General features: G+C 49.2%; 1 protein-coding gene across 1 annotated transcript in view; it reads left to right on the plus strand.

Moving 5' to 3' along the window:
* SDK2 (sidekick cell adhesion molecule 2) overlaps positions 1 to 12871 on the plus strand; it is a 309169-nt gene that overhangs the window by 171705 nt on the left and 124593 nt on the right. The gene's annotated exons all lie outside the window — the stretch shown is intronic.

A 12871-nucleotide genomic window follows, 5' to 3' on the forward strand; every position in this document is an offset into this window, starting at 1 on the left:
TTTTATTTTGTTTTTGTTTTTGTTTTGAGTTGGAGTCTCGCTCTGTCATCCAGGCTGAAGTGCAGTGGTGCAATCTTGGCTCACTGCAACCTCTGCTTCCGGGTTCAAGTGATTCTCCTGCTTCAGCCTCCCAAGTAGCTGGGATTACAGGCATGTGCCACCACACTCAGCTAATTTTTTGTATTTTTAGTAGAGATAGGGTTTCACCATGTTGGCCAGGCTGGTCTCCAACTCCTGACCTCAAGTGATCTGCCCACCTCAGCCTCCCAAAGTGCTAGGATTACAGGTGTGAGCCACCGCACCCAGTATGACTTTCATTTTCCGTCCTCCAACTCGCTCAACCCCAGAGTGGTAATAGCCTGGGGGTCTCCGTGATCTTCCGGGGGTGCTGGGAGGTGCCTCATGGTGAGTGCTGAAACTCCAAGGGGAAGGGGAGAATGAGGAATGAATCAGGGTTCCCAGAAAGGCTGGGGGACAGAGAGTGAAGTGGGAGGCCCTCACCAAACCTTTGTGGGTAACAGCCTTCTCCCCAGTACTGCCAATTCCAGAGGATCTCCCTCCGAAGAGGAAGGGAAGACAGCTTCAGAAGAACCCCAGGGCATCTCAGGGGCCAGGGTCCTAGAGTACCAACCAACACTCTTCCCCCAAGACTCAATGTCGCCTTCCCAGCCCTGTCCCCGCTTCTTCAAATATCTGCTGTCTTCTAGAAATGAGGCTCATTATGGGCTGTTTCATTCTGGGTTTTCTTAGGAAGAGAAGTCCCAAGTTGTACTGTGGGACATGAGAGGGTGGCAATCCTTAGAGAGGCCTGAATTTTTTTTAAGACACCCTCTCATCTGGAGCACATTGGGGGCATGCTTCTAAATTAGCAGAGGAGAGAGCTTGCTACTTAAAGAGAAGTGCAGGAGAGAAATCTAAAAGAAAATCTCAAGTGAGGCAAAGAGTGTTTATGATAATTACGGAAAACAACCATAATCAAAAGTGGAGGATGGATTGTCCCCATAAATCAGCACTAACGGCAACTCAACCTACTCCAAGGAGCAGAAAAAGCCCTGAATTAAAGTGATGGATCTCAGGCAGCTGTCAGCGACCGGAGGGCTCCCTGGGAGCTTTGCTTAGGCAGTGCTGAGAGTCCAGGGGGCAGGGGGAAGGTGGGGCTGAGCCTCCAGAGAGACTGCATGTGTGTGTGCACGAGTGTGTGCCAATGTGTGTGCATGGATGTGTGCAAATGTCTGTGTCCGGGTTGGTCAGCCTTTTTGTTCACATGTGTCTGGGAGAGAATGAGTGTGTATATGTGCGGGTGTGTGCATGTGGATATTTGTGTGTGTGTGTGTGTGTGTGTGTTTGCATGTATGCATGCATGCATGTGTGCTTGGGTATATGTTTCTGCTGCCAGTCTGCCTCTCACCTGTGTATTTGAGAGAACATGTGTGTTGTAAGCACGAGTGTGAGTTGGTGCAAATGTGTGCCCTTGCATTGCATGTAACCATGTGCGTGCATTCGAGTATGTGCAAGTATGTGCACATACATGTATTGGTTATGTGTTCAGATGTGCATGTCTGGAGTAATCTGCCTCTTTGTTTACCTGTGTGTGGGCCAGAACCTGTGTGTGTGTGTGCGCGCGCACACACACACAGTCGCAAATGCCATCCAGTATGCCATTTAGTCCAGGCTGTGGGGTGGGGGTAGGTGATAAGTTCCAAGCCCTTGGCTCATAGGAGACAGTAGAAACTTTCTGGAGTTGAGAGCCCCCGAGATGAAATGACACAGCCTCCCTGGGGGTTGGCCCTGCCAATCAAAAAGAAAAAGGAAGGGAGGTCAGTGTTTCTGTGGCTGAAATGCTTCTCTTCATGGCTGTGATAGGAATCCCTGAGCCCAGACTCAGCTCCTTGACCCCCCCTCCTTATGCAAACTCCTTCCCACATACACACAAACCCAGGGTGGGGGGAACTCCCTCCACACTAGGCCAGACACGTATGTGGTCCCTTCCCCGAGACCCACAGGTGTCCTTCTGCCTTCACACTGCGGGAGGGGTGTAACCATGCCCATCTGCAGGGTGAGCAAGCAAAGTGCACTGATCATGGGCAAAGGTCCAAGTGCCCTGGACCACCCTGGGTGATGCTGGCAGTGATGACCCTCAGTGGCAGTGACATATAGGGGCCTGGCTCAGGAGGGAGCTTCTGAGATCCAGGGAGTTGCTGAGCTCCAGGGTGACAGTGAAAGGGCTTTGCAGGTAGTGCCTTACAGTGTTGGCAGGCTGGGGGCTCATCACCATGACAGGCAGTGTGGCTTAATAAAAAACAGTGGACTGGCCAGGTGTGGTGGCTTCATGCCTGTAATCCTGGCACTTTAGGAGGCCGAGGCGGGCAGATCAGGAGGTCAGGAGTTCGAGACCAGCCTGGCCAACATGGTGAAACCCCATCTCTACTAAGAATACAAAAATTAGCCAGGCATGGTGGTGTGCACCTTTAATCCCAGCTACTCGGGAGGCTGAAGCGGGAGAATCGCATGAACCCAGAAGGCAGAGGTTGCAGTGAGACAAGATCATGCCACTGCACTTCAGCCTGGGCGAAAGAGTGAGACTCCATCTCAAAAAAATAAAAATAAAAATAAAAATAAGGCTGGGCGCGGTGGCTCACGCCTGTAATCCCAGCACTTTGAGAAGCCAAGGCAGGCGGATCACAAGGTCAGGAGATTGAGACCATCCTGGCTAACATGGTGAAACCCCATCTCTACTAAAAATAAAAAAAATTAAAAAAAAAAAATTAGCCAGGCGTGGTGGCACGTGCCTGTAGTCCACTACTTGGGAGGCTGAGGCACGAGAATCGCTTGAACCTGGGAGGTGGAGGTTGCAGTGAGCTGAGATCACGCCACTGCACTCCAGTCTGGGTGACAGAGCGAGACTCTGTCTCAAAAATAAATAAATAAAATAAAAAGAGTGGACTTTGGAGTCAGACAGACCACATTCACATCCTTGCTCTGTCCTGGATTGCTATGTGACCCCGGGGAAGTGACTGGACCTCTCTGAGCCTCACCCCAGCTCAGGTTCTTCATTCATAAAACGTATTAATAATATCGACCTCCTAGGCTCCTCGGAAGGATTTCTTGAGCTCATATGTGCCAAAGCGCACAGCCAGCTCCCACACAGTGCACCCTGCATCAGTGGGAGTGACTGCTGCAATTAATACTCCATATTATCACTTCAAGGAAATAGAGAAGCAGGCCACAGAGCAGAATAGCCTTCAGTAAATGCTGTCCCAGCAAAATGCAGCAGGCTGGCACCTTCCCCGGTGCCATCCTGCCAGCCCAGCCCTGCCCCTCCACTACCTCTCACAGTGGGATTCCTGCCCTGTTCCAGCAGCCCCCTCAAAGCCCCAGAGCTCCAGGTGCCCCCAGACATGGTTAAGACCATGGATGTCACTGCGTTCTACCAGGGCCATGCTGTGCTGCTAAGCTGTGCACATATGGGTAAGGCCCCTGGCAAAGGAATGGGACACCTTGGAGTGGCCGAAGGAGGAGCAGAGAGAGAGACCCAGGTTAACCTCCCCCTGTCCACCAGCTGCAGCTCCCTGAAACCAGCACTGGGAAGCTGCATCTGCTACTGCACACGGCTTTGCAGGTGTGAAGCTGTTTCCTCCATGATGTCATAAAGTGGGAACCACAGTCCACAGCCCTTTGGGCCCTAAAGCCAGGAAGTTAGAGAAGCCCTAGGAAGTCCTTCCAGCCCTTGAGAAGAATGCAGTTCCTGACAAGCTAAGGAAGGTTTCACCCAGCCAGGATGGGAAGGAGAGAAGCACACCTCCCCCATTCATGCCCTTGCTGGACACACTGGCCTCATCCCAGGGGCCCTCCCTCTCTAGCTGTAGACGCTGAAGAATCCTCTGTCCCAGCCCCACTTCCCTGGGATTCTGGGCCTAGGGAAACACAGCACTTGGCAAAACCATTCTCACTCACAACAGTGCTCGTCCTGAGGGTCACTGTGCTGGGAGGGGCACAGTGGTTCTCGTCCCAGCCTGCAGAGTACAAGTCCCCATCTCCATGTTACAGATGAGGAAACCGAGGCTCGGCCGGGTGACACACCTTGTCTAAGTCACACAGTTAGGAAAAACTGGGATTTGAACCCATGACTGCCTGATTCCAAAACAGCCCCACTCTGCTGCTTGAGGACGAGAAGAGAAAAATCAAAATTGAGTGTGTGGGAGGAGGGTGAGGGTGAGCTGCTGGGGTCAGAGTTCAGACAGAATCAGGGACAGCACCGGGCTGTAATAATCCATGTGCAAACAGCTCTGCAAACGCACGTGGTCTCCCACCTAGGGTGAATGTCTAGTGCCAGTGGGTGGGGTGGGGTAGACTCTAACAATCACATCGTTTTCCTTGCTCTCAGCAGTGTGAGTAGATGAAAACTACCTATACAGAGCTCCAGGGTTCTTCTGTGTGCCAGGCACGGCCCTTGTGCCTGAAATAATGGCATGTCTTGGGGATGGAGGTCTGAAAGCGTGGGTTTTAGCCCCAACCGAGGCACTGACTAGCTTGGGACTTTGAGCACCTCCCTTCCCCTCTCTGGGCCTCAGTTTTCCCATCTGTAAAATGAGATCCATTTCAGTTCTGATGTTAATAAGGTTAAAGTGACCTTCAGGGTCATGACCCACGGGGCCCAGCCTAGAAAGAACCATCCCCCAAAGAAGCCCAGAGCCCCCTAAAGATGCAGAGCCCAAGGAGGGTTCCTCAGAGCCTCCGGAACAATCCATCCTGCTGTGCCATTGTGTGAATGTCTTTCTTCCGTGGGCTCCCAGGACAGTTCTGAGAGGTTAGGAGGCAAATCGTTTGAGGAACATAAGGGGCAAACTGGGGCTCAGAGAGGTTGCAGAATAACCCACAGTTCCAGTTCCACAGCTGGCAGTTCCGCCATCTACCTTCTTCCTCCTGGCAGGGTGTAGCCATGGCCCCAGCTGCGAGCCCTGGGTTTAAATCCCGACTCACCTCCCAGAAGTGACCTTAGGCAAGTTACTTCTCTGTGCCTTTGGTTTTCATTGTGTAAAAAAGGGTGCTACCATGAGTATCTACTTACCTGAGTGGTTGAAAGGATTAACGAATCAAGGCACACAAACCATTGCAATGGGTTCCCAGACTGGACGGCACTCAGGGAGAAATAGACTTTAGGTCAGCCAGGAAAGGTGTCCTGGAAGAAACAACCTTCTTGAATTTGTCTACCCGGGTAGGTACATGGCTAGCCACCCTCTCTACTCCTCCTCTCCAGGGCTGGACTAGGCTGAGGCAAACCAGGCACTGAGGGTGCCCAATTTAAGGACGTGCTCATTCTCAAGTGCTCACCTCATATTTGCATGACCCCAAGAGTGGGTGCCTCCTTAAATCTTTCACCCTCAGCACTTCAGTCCCCTCTCCCTACCGCAGTCTGGGGCCCTCCCAGGATTCTGCGCTTCAGGCCTGCTGCAGCTGCCTGTCTGCCAATCCGTCTGTCTCCTTACACACACACGCAGATGGCACACAGTTCTGAGAGGGGGTGGGGTATGGTCACTTTTCCCAAATGCCCCTCCCCTCCTTGGCTGTTCCTGCCTCCTGGGGTGACAAGGGCTTGTCCTGGGGCCCTAAGCAGTCAGTTCTCTGATCATGGAGCCAGGCCGGCCAACCCCTGGCACCCAGCCCCCTTCCCAAAGAGGACTGTGAATTGGGTTCTAATGAGAAATTAATAAGGCAGCTGTGCTAACAACTAATGATAATGGCAAAGTCGTTAAAAAGGATTCTTTACATGTTTTTAATTACAGCAATTAAGGGGAAGTCAATAAAACATCTTCCCCCCTCCCCAGCCCCTTCCTGTCCCCACTCGGAGTCTCTTCTTTGTGTTTTTTAAGTCACCATAAATTTCCAGCATTCAGCATGTGGGATGAATGGCTGAGAGGGTTGGGAGAGCCTTCCGGAGGTGGCAAAGGACCTCGAACCAGCGTTTCACCACATCCAGGTCCTGAGGGCACCTCTGTGTTCTCCTCACCTGGGCGAGACCTCCTGACCCCTTCCCCCAGCCCTCATTTGTGGGACTCAGACTTGAAACCATCCACTCCAGCACCAAACCCACACACCCACCCACCCACAACAGGGCAGAGCACCTGCCCCATCCTGGGAGGCTGGCCAGCTTCCTTCCTACCAGGCAGCTTGGCAGCCACTCCTGCAAAAGACATTGGAGGGGAACAAGCCCGCTGTCACGTGGGCTAGGGGTAATCCCAAAATGCCACCCATAGGCCTGTTTCTCTTCATTTTCAATCTGAGGTGTGGGTATTGAATGCAGGATGCTTAGGGGCCAGGTGACAGTTCCTGATAACATCATTGTGTCTTTCTGGGGCACTCATGTTACCTGAGTATTCAAATCACTCAGGAAACAATGATTGCTGCACACCCCCATATGCCAAGCACTGTTCCAGGCAGTGGGGACACAACGAGAGACAAAACCAAGACACACGTCTCTGCCCTCGAAGAAAGTAGCAAGAGAAACAAAAGTTAAAAGGTGCATATGTAATATATAGGTTATAGATAAGGCCCATGACAAAAACTAAAGTGTTCTAAGGAGAGATGAAGCTGGATGAGAGGTTTGGAGGATGGGGCAGGGGTCTTATTTGATATGATGGTGGAGGGTGGCCATTGGGAGGGGGTGACATGGAGTGGAGTCTCAAAGGAAGGTTGTGGGGGGTAAACCATGTAGACAGAGGAGGAGATCATTCCAGGTCAGACAGCAGGTGCAAAGGCCCTGAGGTGGATGTGGGTGTCTGAGGCCAGGTAGCTGAAGTGGAGTGGGAAGCAGAAAGTGGAAGATGGTGAGGCTGGAAGGTGAGACCTTGGGGACAGATCCCGGCATTCTAAGCTGTGGTCAGTGCTTTGGCTGTGTATTAGTCTGTTCTCAAGCTGCTGATAAAGACATACCCCAGACTGGGTAATTTATAAGGAAAGAGGTTTAATTGACTCACAGTTCCACATGGCTAGAGGGGCCTCACCATCATGGCGAATGAGGAGCAAAGCCACATCTTACATGGTGGCAGGCAAGAGGGCTTGTGCAGGGGAATTTCCACTCATAAAATCATCCAACCTCGTGAGAACTCACTCACTATCATGAGAACAGTATGGGGGAACCACCCCCATGATTCAATTATCTCCGCCTGGTCCTGCCCTTGACACATGGGGATTATTACAATTCAAGGTGAGATTTGGGTGGGGACACAAATCCGAACCATATCAGGATGCTACTCAGAATGAGAGAGAAGACATGGGTGGTCGAGGGCAGAGGCATAAAGTGATCTGAAGTGAGCAGCTTTGTTTGCATGATAAACAACACATAAAACCACAACAAAGTACCATTCCGTGCCCACCAGGTTGGCAGAGACCACAGTCTAACAACACCAAGTGTTGGTGGAAACTCACATGGCTGCTGGCGTCAAGTTGGTAAATTGATACCAACTGGGGTTTATGCAAACGTTATTAGTAAAATGAATGTGTGTATAACCCCACAACCCACAGTTCCATTTCTAGGCACATACCTTAGAGATTCCTTAGAGATTCTCTTAGCCATGTGTGAGGCTGCTCTTGGCAGGACAGCAAAGCACCAAAAACAAATGAAGTATGATCCACGGAATTCCATCCAGCCGTGAAAACGACTCAATGAAGGGCAAGGACCAGGATGGAGCCCCCCTAAAAAATGTTGCACAAAGATGCAAATCACAGAAGACTATATACAGGATAATCCCAGGTGTAAAATGTTTAAAAACAGAATACATTGACCACAGATTGTGTAAGGTTGCATATCTAGGTAAGGAAATGTGAAAGGAAAGCAAAGGCACATGGCCTCAATATTCAGGAGAGAAATCACCTGGTACGGGGGAGCGGGGGAGATCCGGGGTAGGGGAAAGGTATTGTTAGTGTTCTAGGCCTTCAGCTGGGCGGTAGGTGCAGGAGTGTTTATTTTATTCTTCTTTAAACTATACATATAATTATATTTGCTCTTTTGTATGCATGACATATTTCATGATTTTAAAATGTTTTTAAAATAAACACATAAAAGCAAGAAATATATTCTGAAGTGGAATGCACACTTTACAAGGCCTTTTAAGACATGACAAAGACATCAGGAATAATTTTTAGCACCTTCGACTGTGCCCCAGGCCTGCACTGCTTTGCTCTTGGGGGAATTTCTTGGGAATGTTGGATCAGCCCTGCAGGGCATAACACGGCATATTAGCAAGCAGGTACCTTGGGGAGTCAGTGTGGCAAGCCCTGAACTGTTTTTGCCTTAGTGTGAATGAGCTTTCCCAGGGGATCCTGGGGCCTCAGCCTCCGTTATCACTGTCATTGTCTCCACCCTCCCTTCTTGCCTCTAGCCTGCACTCCGGCACTGTCTGGCTGAACAGACCCCCTCTTAGCAGCCGCTCGCTGCTGTGGTTCAGTGCATACATGGCTGTGTGGGTGGGGCATACACACACACATATGTGTGTATAAATACATTCACCCATGGCCTACTCAACAAGGAACTCCCTGGGCAGATCCAAGAAGCACATTTGACAAAGTACAATGGGGAGACTGTGAGGGCCTTGAGCCTGACAGCCACAGTGAGGTGGGAAGATCTTGGAGTGGAGAAGTGGAGGAAAGGGGCAACTGCAGAACCTGGACCAAGGCCAGCTGTGCCCTACCTGCTTCCATCCACCTCACCATACAAACTTATGTATATGCATACATATAACCATCCTTCCACCACACATACATACATGCATGCATGCAAACATGTAGATACATTTGTCCCACCATACAGGCACATATATGTAAACATGCATACACACAACCACTCATCTCACCATATATATATATATATATGTATATATATATATACCATCCCACCAAATGCATCCATATATGGACATCCACCATAAATATATTCATACATGTAAACATACATGCATACAACCATCTGTTCCACCATAAAACGTGTACATGCATACATACAACCATCCATTCCACTACATATGCACACATGCACATAAACATACAACCATGCATCCCACCATACAAACATACATACATGTAAATGTACATACATACAACCATCTATCCCATCATATACTCTTGTACATACATACAACCATCCATTCCTCTGCCCTTCCTCCATTCATCCACCCATCCCTCCGTCTATTCTTCCATTTTTTCCTCCACCCATTCACCCATACAACCTTCCATCCCTCCATCCATCCGAACATCCATCCATCCACTGAACAAATCCATGGCACTGTCCCACTGGCCTTCCTTTATTTCCTCTGTGAACCCCTTCTCTCCTACCTCTGAGCCTTCACATACTTCCCCTCCCATTCCCATATACACCCCTAGGGAATACCTACTCAGCTTAAGAAAAGCCTCACCTATCTCCCAGTCTGAAGTAGGTCCTCCTGCTATTCCTCTCCTGAAGAACCTCATTCCATACTTTTCGACAGTTGTCATAGACATCACCAAACGTTTGCTTGTGGGTTGATTTACTTATTCCTGTCTCCCTGACCAGACTGGAAGCTCTAAGAGGGCAGGCATTAGGTCTTCCTTCAGTGCCTACCCCAGAGCCTACCTGGCCCACAGTAGGTGCTCCATAGGGAAGTGGTGAATGCTGGCATTGAGTGAATTTAGAAAGTACTGTGTGCAGGGCACAGGCCCAGATGTCTTGTCAGGATTTGCTTCTGAATGTGACTGCCTCTCAAGGCTTAGCATCTATAGAAAGAGATAAACAATGTGTATGCAGGATTGCAACGCAGGATGCAACTCAGGAAGGAGGCAGGGAGGGATGGCATGGGGAGGGCCAGGGTGAACATGGACTGGGCCTGGCCCTCAGTGTTCACAGCTGCATAAGCCATTCGATCTCCATGAGCCTTCATTTCCTCACCGGCAAAGTGGAGCTAATAAAACTAGAGAGGAGAAAAAAACACTATTACCATAAAATTGCTTTAAATTGTTCAAATATGTCTTCTGAGTTCTGTGAAAAGTTTTTTAAGTAGATAAAATTATTTTAAGAACTGAAATCAATGTGATTCATTGATGTAATTTTTTTATAGACAGAGCCAAGTATTGGAAATTAATAAACAACTAAAAACATATATTTATTTAAATCGAGCTTGTCATGTTATTGTAAGGATTAAATTAGACAATGCATGGGAAATCCACCTAGAAAGAAGTTCTGGGTAGGGTAAGTGCTCAACCGCTCTGTTTTTGAATTCTATTTGAATGGTTTTCGGTAAACTTCATTGAGGAAGTGATGTTTAAACTAAACTGTGAAAAATGTGTAGGCTTCCAATATTTTAACACTACAAATATTAGATACAATTTTTTAACACTTTTATATACTCTTCTAGTTTCTATGGCTATGTAACAAATTACCCCAAAACATAATAGTATACTGCAATCATTTATCATGTTCACAGATCCTGTGGCTCTAGACTCTGGACAGAGACTAGCAAGGGCAGCTTGACTCTATTCTGGGATGACTGAGGCCTCAGCTCAGGCTCAGTCTGGGACTGAAGGCTGGGGCTGAAGTCCTCTCAGGGCACACATGTTTGTTCACATGTCCGTCGTTGATGCTGGCTGTCATCTGGGGACCTCAGTTCCTCTCCATGTGGGCTGCTCCCACATCTGCTTTGGCTAGATTGAGCTTCCTCACAACATGGTGGCTGGATTCCAAGGGCGAGTATAGAGAGTGAGAGCCAGGTGGCAGCTGTATCCTTTCAATGACCTAGTCTCAAAAGTCACATGGCATCACTTCCTGCATGTGCTACTGGTCAAATAGTCACAAGCTCCCTAGATTCAAGGGGAAGGGACCTACGCCCTATCTGTCAGTGAGAGGAATGTCCATCACACTGTAAAAAAGAGTATGTGAATAGTAGTAAAATATTGATGCAGCCATCCTTGGAGAGACACAGCCTGACATACACATATCATCTCATGAAATACTCAGTACAACCTATGAGGAAGGAGCCCTTCTTAACTCCATTTTATAGAAGAGGAAAATAAGGTTTGACAAAGTCAAAAGCTTTGTCCTAGCTGGGCACAGTGGCTTACACCTGTAATCCCAACACTTTGGGAGACCGAGGTGAGAGCTTTAACTCCTGTTCATGACCAGCCTGGGCAACATAACAAGACTGTGTCTCTACAAAAAAAAAAAAAAAAAAAAAAAAAAAAAATCTACCCAGTATCATGGCTAATGAGTAACAGAACGACAGAACTAGGATTTGAAGTCAGGTCTAAAAAACTCCAAAGCCATTACCATTACACACACTGCCTACCAAGTGTAGAACAAGGATGCCAGCAGCAGATTTGATCTTTTGAAACACTTAATTGACTACATCCTTCCAGGATGCTGTAGAATCATGGTGCCTTGGTAACTCTCGGCTTCCTCTGGCGGCATTCCAGGCAGTGGCCCAGCCAAAATACAGGCCGTGGGGTGGGAGGTGGCAGGACGTGGTGTGGGCATTAAGGCAAGAAAGGTTGTCTGGGGTCAGATTAGGGAAGAACCTTGAGTCCAGGCCAGGGAATTTAGACTTTCCCAGGGCAGTGAGGAGTTCCCAAAGGCTCCGAGAAGGTCAGAAAAACTGATCAAGAACAGTGTGTAAGATGGACAGAAGGGAATCTGGAGTTGGGAGGCATGCCCAGGGTCTGTGCAGCTGGAGTAAGGGGCCAGCCTGTTGGCAAGGCTGGAGGAACCAGAGGGTCCTTGGTAAATGACAGTAATGTCCCAGAGGAGTTGAAAGGCTTGGTGGGGGCAGGGAAGGGAAGCTCCACCAAAGGCTCCAGGGGTTTGAGCTTAGGTAATTGGGTTTTGCAGGTCATGAAGGGAGTTTTTTTGTTTGTTTGTTTTAGTTTTTGTTTTCTTTGAGATGGAGTTTCCCTCTTGTTGCCCCAGGCTGGAGTGCAATGGCGCCATCTCGGCTCACCGCAACCTCCACCTTCCAGGTTCAAGCGATTCTCTTGCCTCAGCCTCCCGAGTAGCTGGGATTGCAGGCGTGTGGCACCATGCTCAGCTAATTTTTGTATTGTTAGTGTAGACGGGGTTTCACCATTTTGGCCAGGGTTGTCTCGAACTCCTGACCTCATGATCCGCCTGCCTCGGCCTCCCAAAGTGCTGGGATTACAGGCGTGAGCCACCACGCCCAGCCAAGGGGAGATTTTAACAGAACTTAGGATGCAAGGAGAGCTTGGTAAGGAGGTGACGGAGGGCCCTCCTTGGAGAAATGCCCAACAGACTGTTGGAGATTGGATCTCAGAGCTCAGGGCAGAGCCAGAGCAGAAGGCACAAGTGTCATTTGCAGGGAGATTGTGGTCAAACTATTAGGCCAAGTGAAGCCGCCAAGGGGCCAGCGTGGTTGCAAAGAGAATCAAGACTAGGGCTTCGGAAAATGAACTTGTAGGCCGGCATTCTCAAACGATTGTGTGGCAGAATCTGCAAACCAAGAGAGGGAATCAGGTACTCAGAGAGCCAGATGGGTTGAAGCAGGGCCTTTCTGTGCCCTGGGGGATGCCTGGGAGGGAAGGAGAGTGGTGAGCACCTTTGTGAGTTTGCCAAGTCTCAGGAGATTCTGAGACCCACCCAAGTCAGCCTTAGCTCGTGTTGGAACTACCTGAGCAGCTTTAGAAATACTCAGGTTTGGTCTGGGCACAGTGGCTCATGCCTATAATCCCAATACTTTGGGAGCTCCAGACCAGCCTAGGCAACATAGCAAGACCTCGTTTCTATTAAAAATAAAATTATCCAGGCATGGTGGTACGCACCTGTAGTCCCAGCTACTCAGGAGGCTGAGGCGGAAGGAATGCTTGAGCCCGAGAGGTTGAAGCTACAGTGAGCCATGAT

The sequence above is a fragment of the Nomascus leucogenys genome, chromosome 14 (assembly GCF_006542625.1).
Source record: "Nomascus leucogenys isolate Asia chromosome 14, Asia_NLE_v1, whole genome shotgun sequence".
NCBI classification, from domain to species: Eukaryota; Metazoa; Chordata; class Mammalia; order Primates; family Hylobatidae; genus Nomascus; species Nomascus leucogenys.